The following is a 10,000-nucleotide window of genomic DNA, read 5'->3' on the forward strand; positions in this document are numbered from 1 at the left end:
AAGAAAAAAAAAGGCAGAGGAAGAGGATCGTCAAACGTTTGTTTGATGACATTGGTCTCAGGGGTCTGAAGACTCCTTGCACCGTTAAAATTTTTTTTTTGGGGGGGGGGGGGGGCTTTTATTTAATTATTCATATTGTTTTTGTTTTGTTTTGTGGGGGGTTTGGTCTGCGTGTGTGTGTGTGTGTTTTGTTTGTTTTTTTTTGTTTGTTTTGTTTTTCGTTTCTAACTATTTGAAAAAATGTTTTACTTGGTTTTGTTGGGGTTTTTTAGGGTTATAATTATTTTTTTTAATACGGAGAGTAACAATTTATCGTGTCTAATTTATATAACGAAAGATACTTTCAACCAAATCTAACGTCCCCAAGTTATCCAGTAGCACCCTAGTGAATAAAAAAGGGGTAAGGGGTGGTAAATTAAATGTAAAAAAAACCGACTAACCGTATAGGAATCGGTTCGTTTGCTTTGCTTTGATTACCCTACCCATTATGACAATGACATGTATGGTAAGGTCCCATGTGCACATTATATAAGGGGGTCTGATAATTTAACCCAATTATAAGCTTGATTTAACACTAATTTACGTTGGTTTGAGAGCATTTCCAGTATAACTACTATGAGCCCACAAATGCTCTCAAACCAACGCAACGTATCGTCCATGACAGCAATGTTAAATTTAAATAAGTCCATAATTGCGTTCGGTTATCAGACCTAGAGATAAGTAGCCTACACGCCCGATATTTATGCTATTATTATTATAATATTAATACTAACAATAATAATAATGATATTATTATTATTATATTAATAATGATAAAAGTATAATAATAGTAAGAAGAAGAAGAAAAATTAGCTGCCAAAATCAACTTGAAAAAAAGCGAAGAACGATAACTTTTTACGTTACACCACCTTTTGGACTCTACACTATTTATATATAATATATATATATATATATATATATATATATATATATATATATATATATATATATATATATGTCTCTCTGGTGTCTGTTTGGAATGTTTTTGTGTAATGTCAGTTGGCACCAGAGAGAGAGAGAGAGAGAGAGAGAGAGAGAGAGAGAGAGAGAGAGAGTGTGTGTGTGTGTGTGTGTATACGAGTGGCAGTTATTATTGACGTATTATAACACTCGTAAATGACAAGAACATGTATTTATCCCCTTTTTTTCTCAGATACATAATAATGTTATGCATACATCATTTTGTCAGCATCGTTTTTTAGACGCGTAAACATAGTAAGGTTTCGGGGTGGGTAACGGGGAGACCCGTTCATAAGTCAAGCACCATATTATGTATACTCAGGTTAAACATAATCCTTTTGCTAATATTCATTAAGTGTAGAACAAATATCTTATTTTTAGACAATGACTGTCTTTGGCAATGTGTCTATTCGTCCATGACTACGTATATGTGGCCATGAACTGGCATGTACGTCGCTATGAACCCAAAACATTTCATTCCGCTTCCCTGTCCCCTTCCTTTGTTTTTCACTTTAAAACATATTCATTATTTATTTTATTTATTTATTTATTATTTATTATTATTATATTTTATTATTTATTATATTTATTATTATTATTATTATTATTATATTATTATTATTAATATTTTATACTTATTTTTTATTTATTATTCCTTTTTTATCTAATTCGTACAACTCCTTCCATACCTTATACCCTTCCTTTTTCTCTTAATCCTCCTCTCTTCCTCTCTTCTTCTTCTTCTTCTTCTTCTTCTTCTTCTCTTCTTCTTCTTCTTCTTCTTCTTCTTCTTTCTTCTTTCTTCTTCTTCTTCTTCTATTCTCTGTCATTCTTACACTATTTCTTCATTCTCTACTCTATCCTTCTACTACTTACTCTACTCTATACTACTACTACTCATATACTACTTAACTACTAACTATTACTAACTACTACTACTACTATACTATAATATAACTACTGCTAATCATACTACTCACTATTCTGGCTCTACTACTACTCTACTATACTACTCACTACTATACTACTACTACTACTACTACTACTACTACTACTACTACACTACTACTACTACTACTACTACTACTACTACTACTAATAATAATAATAATAATAATAATAATAATGCTGTTGCTGATGATACTGATGCTACTATTTCTGCTTTCTTCATGTCTCATTCTTCAGCATATCTTTCATATCAGTGCCAATTAGCCGAAATCCTACACTTGTTTTTGTAATGGGGGCAAACCATGATATCATCAAATTGGGATGAACGCTGATTTGACCGATATTTAATACACTATTTTACACGATAGGGTATTAGCTACCTTAAGACTATTGCTTGCAGACGGATACCAAAAACAGATGATTTATGTGTGCGTGTGTGTGTGTGTGTGTGTGTGTGTGTTACCGCATGTGTGTGAGAGAGATAGTAAGTGTTGTGGGGGAGGGAGAGTATGTTAATTTATCAGTGCGCGTGTTTGAGTTTATCTGTGGGTGTCTGTGTATGTGAATGTAAGGAAGAAAGTGGGAGAGCGAGAGAAAGACGGACAGAAAGAGTAAGAGGAAGGAAGAGAGAGAGCGAGGGGGAGAAAAGGAGATAGAGGGGAGAGGTAGAGTGAGTGAGTGTGTGTAAGAGAGAGTGAGAGAAAGAAAGATAGGGAGAGAGAGAGAGAGAGAGACTATTTTGCACGTGATAGATTCAGGTCTTGTGTATAATTATGATGGAATCAGGTCTTTGACCTGGCAAGTGTCAGCTGAGACTGATGTCTGTGCCAATATTGTCGTACGTACTCTTACAAAATACTTTTTTTTTTTTTTTTGGGGGGGGGGGGGTCGTTATTTTGGCAAGTAAACTTTTACTCAGATTATCTATTGATAAAGACTAACGAAAAGTTGAAAATGGAAAGGCTTCACAAACCTTTTGTCAACAAAACCATAGTGCGGCTATGTGGTCTAGTGGTCTAACACTCACTTTCGGATCGGAAGGTCCTGGGTTCGAGCCTCGCTCGGCGCAAAGTTGAGTCCTTGGAAAAAACTCTTTACTCACATTTTCTCACCGTACTCGTCGTATGAGGTCGTATTAAATATGCGGTATATGATGACTTATTTTCTATCATGATTGAGCCAATACACACTTTTTTCACCAACTAAAATAAAGTAAAACCACATTGATCACCAGGCTGTTAGCCTCCAGTGTGTTTTAGATACCTCAATAGTAATACCAATCCACATTTTTTTTTTTCAAAATGACACTAAGCTGAAAGACGATGTGGACTGTAAAAGAGTAATGAACAGAAATAAATGACATCTCGAGATCGTTTTGACCAATGATAAGACGTGCCAAATACTTTTATGTCGTCTTTGTCTGGAATTTAAGCGATCTATTAATGTGTTTTTTTTTATTAGCTATATTTTTTTTTTTGGTTTTGTTTGTTTGTATTCTTGGCAGAAGAAGGGTTTTGATCCCAAAATATTACATGTTTGGTATTTATTTATTATTTTTCAAAGTTGTTATATTCATTTTTGTTCACACATGTTTGTTTTTTTCATCGCTATTCCTAATCAAAAACTCATAACACTGCTAATAGTTCTACTCCTTCTAATTGCATTATCATTATCGCTGTATTAAAATAATCTATGTCACAGTCCCATACTGACATCATATGATAAAAAGGATAAAAAGGACGTAACAAAAATGAGCTATTAATAGTATGGGAATCCCCGTTTCGTGGCGCACAATACCAGACCTGCCTACTACTAACATTTCGTAGAAATACGAATTTTTGTCCTAATTGACACTTAGACATATATCAAGATTTTTTATTCAATAAACGTCTTGAAAACGAAGTTTTGTTGCCAGATATAGTATATAAACGAGATTAAAGCATTCGTGTAATGCATTTAAACTTAAATTGGTACTTTTGAATGGTAGTTATGTCTACTATGTTATTATCCTGGAAAACCACGGAATTTTTCCAATTCCAAGTAGGCAGGTCTGCAATACTGTCAGGGTCATGTAGTAATGTGCAATATAATACTTACTATCAGGGTCATAGAGTAATGTGCAATATAATACATACTATCAGGGTCATAGAGTAATGTGCAATATAATACATACTATCAGGGTCATGGAGTAATGGGCAATATGATACATACTATCAGGGTCATAGAGTAATGTGCAATATAATACATACTATCAGGGTCATGGAGTAATGGGCAATATGATACATACTATCAGGATCATAGAGTAATGTGCATTAGAATACATACTATCAGGGTCATGGAGTAATGTGAAATATAATACATACTATCAGGGTCATGGAGTAATGTGAAATATAATACTTACTATCAGGGTCATAGAGTAATGTGAAATATAATACATACTATCAGGGTCATGTAGTAATGGGCAATATAATACATACTATCAGGGTCATGGAGTAATGTGAAATATGATACATACTATCAAAATTACAACATTTTGAATTTGAAACATAAAACAAATCCAAACCTCTCCTTACCACCTAGAGCAAAATCGTCGCATTTGTCACGACACAATATACATTTTTCTTATTCAGATTTATGTTGTAGGTACATCACAAACTTTGAAGAATGATCTGTGTTTGATTAATAAGAACATAATGTTGTTTTGTAGAGAGATTTCTTGAGTTTTTTAAAAAAATCATTTTTTCTTATTGGTAAGCCTGCAATTTTAGGAAAATACTGAAAAGGATCGGTAAGGAGTGAGTTACATTTCCAACATATTTACGACCATAGCTCAAAACTAACCCCATGGCACTTACGTTCTTTCATCATAAGACGACAGCATCGCTCCCTTCAGTGGTATGCAGTGGCGTGGCATGCTTACAGTATAGGGCGGTGCCAGAATCAAGGGAAAATCACTTAAAATATGGCATATTTGTAAATACGAAAGAAAGAAACAAAAATTAAAGAAAAGATTTACTCAAATAAATAAGAGGCGGTATATACCCTGTCTCAGTTTTATTACTTTTAAAATGCTGTAATCCATTTTTAAAAGATGGATGCGGTGCCAGGCACCAAATAAACCAATATAGCCACGCCCCTGGTGGTATGTATGCTACAACCCCATAATTTCATTGAATATCGCATATTATTATTATTATGACCTATCGTACTAAAACGGTATTATGTAGGAATGGACCTAATGCTTAACTGATGCGTTTTGAGTTGAAATTGAAATGAAAACCCTCATTGAGGAGAGTGAATTTTTGCTTCCTAAACTTCGAAAACCTTGAATTTGTTATCCCCGATTAACCGTTTCGCACTTATTAGCAGGTCTGATCGCCGAATACAATTGATTTAACATAGTTATAATGGGCAATAATTTGAGTTAGTTTAAGAGTATAATATATTTCAATTGCAAAAAAAAAAAAAAACAAAAAAAAAAACATAACAAATTGAGTTATCAGACCTGCAAATAAGTTACACGTCGCTTTTTAACTTAATTTTCTTTTCCTATTCATTCCAGCATAATACCGTATTGCCGCAGTGGGTCACATAAAGCATACGTACGTATACAATGCCTCCACAGTTTATTATCGTACCATATCAGTAAAAGGGCTTTCGAATGGAATAAGTGTTCCTTAAATGCCCTCAAAACATAAGTTAACAAACGCCCTCAAAACATAAGTAACAAACAGTGGCGTAGGGCCATTGGATCGAATGGTGCCAGGCACCACACCAATCTTTTAAAAAATCATTAACAGCATAATTTAATTAAAAATAAAACTGAGAGATTTTAACTCCACTGTCTTTCGCCAACTCGCTAACAATATACTGCCTTTTTAGTCTCCATTCTATTCAAGATTCCGAATCACGCACTGCGCCGACTCGTGTGTTGGTGACATCACTGCGCGAATTAGTGACTGAATTAACACCGTGCAAAGCAATCCAAGCTCCAGTTAATGCTCTATCCATTAGTATCGCGACAGCTGATTGAGCGAGAAACTAGGTCGAATTATACTATCTTCAAATAGCGGAAAACCCCTCGACTTGTGCCAGGATCTGAGAGCTCCACTGTTGGACTGGGGGGATGCGCCAAATTAGGGTAACTTCGGCCATCCAAAATATTACATTAACTGTCAAAAACACTGATCATTGTCAAGTTTATTTGTAAGCAGCAAAGAAAAACAACATAAAACTTTAAAATATGACATATCAACCCCCCCCCCCCCCACCTCTTTTTCACGATTATTGAAGAAAGTAATTCTTTGCAACGAAGCATTGTGGACGAATTTACCAACATTTTTCTTGTTTGTAGTGCCGAGTTGATGGTTACATGTGTATGAGTGTTTATTTGTGTGTGTGTGTGTGTGTGTGTGTGTGTGTGTTTGTGCATGTGTATGTGTCAGTCAGAGAAAGAAAGCGAAGATTGTCAACAGTTATACTTTTGGTGTGTTTTTAGATTTTTTAAGTACTTAAGAAAAAAAAAATCTAAAAAAAATCTATTTTTTTTTTTTTTAGATTTTTTTTTTTTTTAAGTACTTAAGGTTCGACAAATGGATGATGCCAAGTCTGCAAAGATAGATCATCATCAAGCCCTACTGCAACCTCCTCGTGGTGTCGAACGGTAACAGGTCAAGCTGGCCAACTGCAGAGGGCGACAAGAATAGGCAATGGCAAACCATTCTTGTAACTTTGCCGAGTTAACTGCATGAATAAGTCCAAAAGTTAAACGGTGACAGCGTAAAGGGGAGCATGTTTTCACGGAAGACTGCTGCCTCGCTCGGTTGGGAGCGTGATGTTCGTCAGGTCACACCGAACCGTCAGCCAGTTACTAGGCGAAATAAATTTAACAAATGTGACAAAACCAAAATTGGGACATGGAATGTCAGGACCTGTGCCCAAAAAGGAAAACTAAACAACATTCTGAAAGAAATGAAACGGCTCCAAATAAATATTCTTGGCCTGGCAGAGATGAGATGGAAAGAGCAGGGAACCATGTCAAAACAAGAAAACAACATGACATATAAGATCATATGGAGTGGTGGAACCTCTTTCCAAAAAGGAGTAGGGATGATCTTAGACCAAAAATCAACCAAATTTTACAAAGGGCACGTAGCAATCTCAGACAGAGTTTTGCTGGTTAAGCTAAGAGGACTTGTAGTTGACACCAATATTATTCAAGTTTATGCACCAACAGAAGAGGCGACAGATGCAGATATGACAGAGTTTTACCATTCACTAGACAAAGCAAAACGAATGTGTAAATCACAAGAAGTCCTTATGGTAATGGGGGACCTAAATGCTAAGATTGGCAGAGGCAGAGATGGTGACATAATCGGACCACATGGACTCGGAGACAGAAATGAACGAGGAAACATCTGGGCAGATTGGTGTAGAACAAATAAATTAATGATTTCAAACACCTGGTTTCAACAACACCCAAGAAGAACCTGGACATGGCAATCACCAGGGGACAGAGCAAGGAACCAGATAGACTTTATAGCAGTATCATCAAGATTCAGAAATGGCATATTAAATTGCAAAACCTACCCAGGCGCCGATGTAGACAGTGACCATGTCCCAGTTGTTTGTACAGTAAGGATAAAGTTTAAAGCTATTCAGAGAACAGCTGGTAGAATAAAGAGGGATTACAGGTTATGCAAAGACAATGGCATACAAACAAAAATGAGAGAAGAATTTGAAAATGCACTCATGATACAAAGCCAAAGTGAACCTGATAACGAAAAATTTGAAAAACAATTTGATATATTCCAAAAGTGTGTCAAAGCAACTGCAGAAAAGCGTTTACCAATAGCTCAAATAAACAGCAAAAAGGAATGGATGACAAATGAAATTCTAAACCTATTTGAAGAAAGACGAAAATGCAACAGGAGGTCTGCAGAATACCAAACATTGAACAACCACATTAAATCCAAATGCATCGAGGCACACGAGAACTATCTAGACTGGAAATGCTGCGAAATCGAAAGAGAATACAAACCCAACCCCCAACAAGCTCACCAAAGAATAAAAGAACTATCAGGGAAAAGGAAAAGCAAAGCAGCAGGAAGTTGTATCCAAAACAAACAAGGGGAACTGCTATTTGAAGAACAACATATAGAAAGCCGATGGGTAGAATACATAGGCGAACTGTACAATGATCCAAATAGAAATGAACCACCACTGAAATTCAAAGAACAATTAAGCGGACCAAACATCACCAAAAGTGAAATTGAACATGCCATGGAACGAATGAGGGATGGTAAAGCAACAGGCCCTGATGAAATATCTGTAGAGGTATTAAAAAGCCTAGGAGATCTAGCAATTGATGAACTTCACATATTATTCAACAATATATACAATACTGGGAAAATTCCAGAAGATCTCTGTAACTCTATTTTCATAGCAATACCAAAGAAAGCAGGTGCAGTCAGATGCAAAAATTTTAGAACTATAAGTTTAATAAGCCACATCAACAAAATACTGTTGCGTATAATTATCAACAGGCTAAGGAATAAGATTAACCCCGAAATCGCAGAAGAACAATATGGATTCCAACCTGACAGAGGAACAAGGAACGCAATATACCTCCTCCGTGTTTTAAGTGAAAGAGCTATACAGGTTCAGACCCCACTATACCTCTGTTTTGTCGACTACAAAAAAGCTTTTGATAGAGTACGCCACGATGAAATACTAAAACAACTGCACTCCATTGGCGCTGATGAGAAAGACCTCAGACTCATGCAAACATTATACTACACCCAGCAGGCATCTATCAAAATCGGAAACTCTACAGGAAATTCCATTCCTATTAAGAAAGGAGTCCGTCAAGGGTGTGTTGCCTCACCAGATCTGTTTAATCTATACCAAGAAACAATCATGAGGGGCATAAATAATATGCAGGGAATAAAAGTGGGAGGTCACAACATAAATAATATAAGACACGCAGACGATACGGTACTCATTGCAACATCAGAAATCCAACTTCAAAAGATTGTTGACAAAGTGGTAGTAGATAGTGAAGCCAAGGGAATGGAAGTGAATATCGCCAAAACGGAATGCATGGTAATACAGAAAACCCCGAAAACAACAACACCTGCAATATAACGATTCACGGCGAGCAACTTACCAACGTAGAAAGTTTTAAATACCTAGGTTCAATAGTGACAACAGATGGAAGATGTAACCGAGACATACGAGCAAGAATAGCTCAAGCCAAACAGGCCTTCATGGACCTGGGAAACATTTGAAAAACAAACAGATGTCGTTCGGGATTAGATTCCGAGTCTTGAAGTGCTACGTGTGGCCAATCTTGTTATACGGATGCGAAAGCTGGACTACAAATGCAGAAACACAAAAGAACATTGAAGCTTTTGAAATGTGGTGCTTGAGAAGGATGCAGAGAATATCGTATACTGCACACAAAACGAACGAAGAAGTGCTAAAACAAACATACCAACAAAGGAAACTAATGCCCTTAATAGTGGATCGACAACTATCCTTTTTCGGACACATAGTAAGGAAAGATAAGAATGAATACCTGGCAAGTTGTGGAAAAATATCTGGTAAACGCGCCCGGGGGAGACAAAGAAAAACACTCATAGACCAACTGAAGGGCTTCACCAGCCTAACAATCCAAGAGCTGATTGAAAAGGCAAGAGACAGGGAGGAATGGAGAGAGATAATTCATGCAGTATCCGAAGCCTGGGCCAGGCATGGAACCTAGAAGAAGAAGAAGTACTTAAGTGAAAGTGGAGTGATTTTTTCTTTGTGATGCTTTAAGATCTGAATCTACCTTTTATTTGTGCAATCATTAATCGTATTCCACTGATTTCCAATTATTTGCGATATACTTTGAAGTTCTGTTTTGTTAAACAATGAATTGCAATGAATCAAGTTGACTCTTTACTTCACCGACCGTTTGGGAGATTGACACTAGATGACAAATTAGAAATAAAAAGACTAGTTCCTCACCAACCAATTGATTTTGAATTAACACAGGTGTGGACATCTC

At 36.2% G+C, this 10,000-nt stretch overlaps 1 protein-coding gene across 2 annotated transcripts in view; it reads left to right on the top strand.

Annotated features, from left to right (window-relative positions):
- The window catches only part of LOC144972352 (caspase-7-like), a 51,237-nt gene that overhangs the window by 1,021 nt on the left and 40,216 nt on the right, over nucleotides 1-10,000 (top strand). The window lies entirely within an intron of this gene.

The sequence above is a fragment of the Berghia stephanieae genome, chromosome 5 (assembly GCF_034508935.2).
Source record: "Berghia stephanieae isolate SIO BIC M18660-M18661 chromosome 5, UCSD_Bste_1.3, whole genome shotgun sequence".
Classification (NCBI taxonomy): Eukaryota; Metazoa; Mollusca; class Gastropoda; order Nudibranchia; family Aeolidiidae; genus Berghia; species Berghia stephanieae.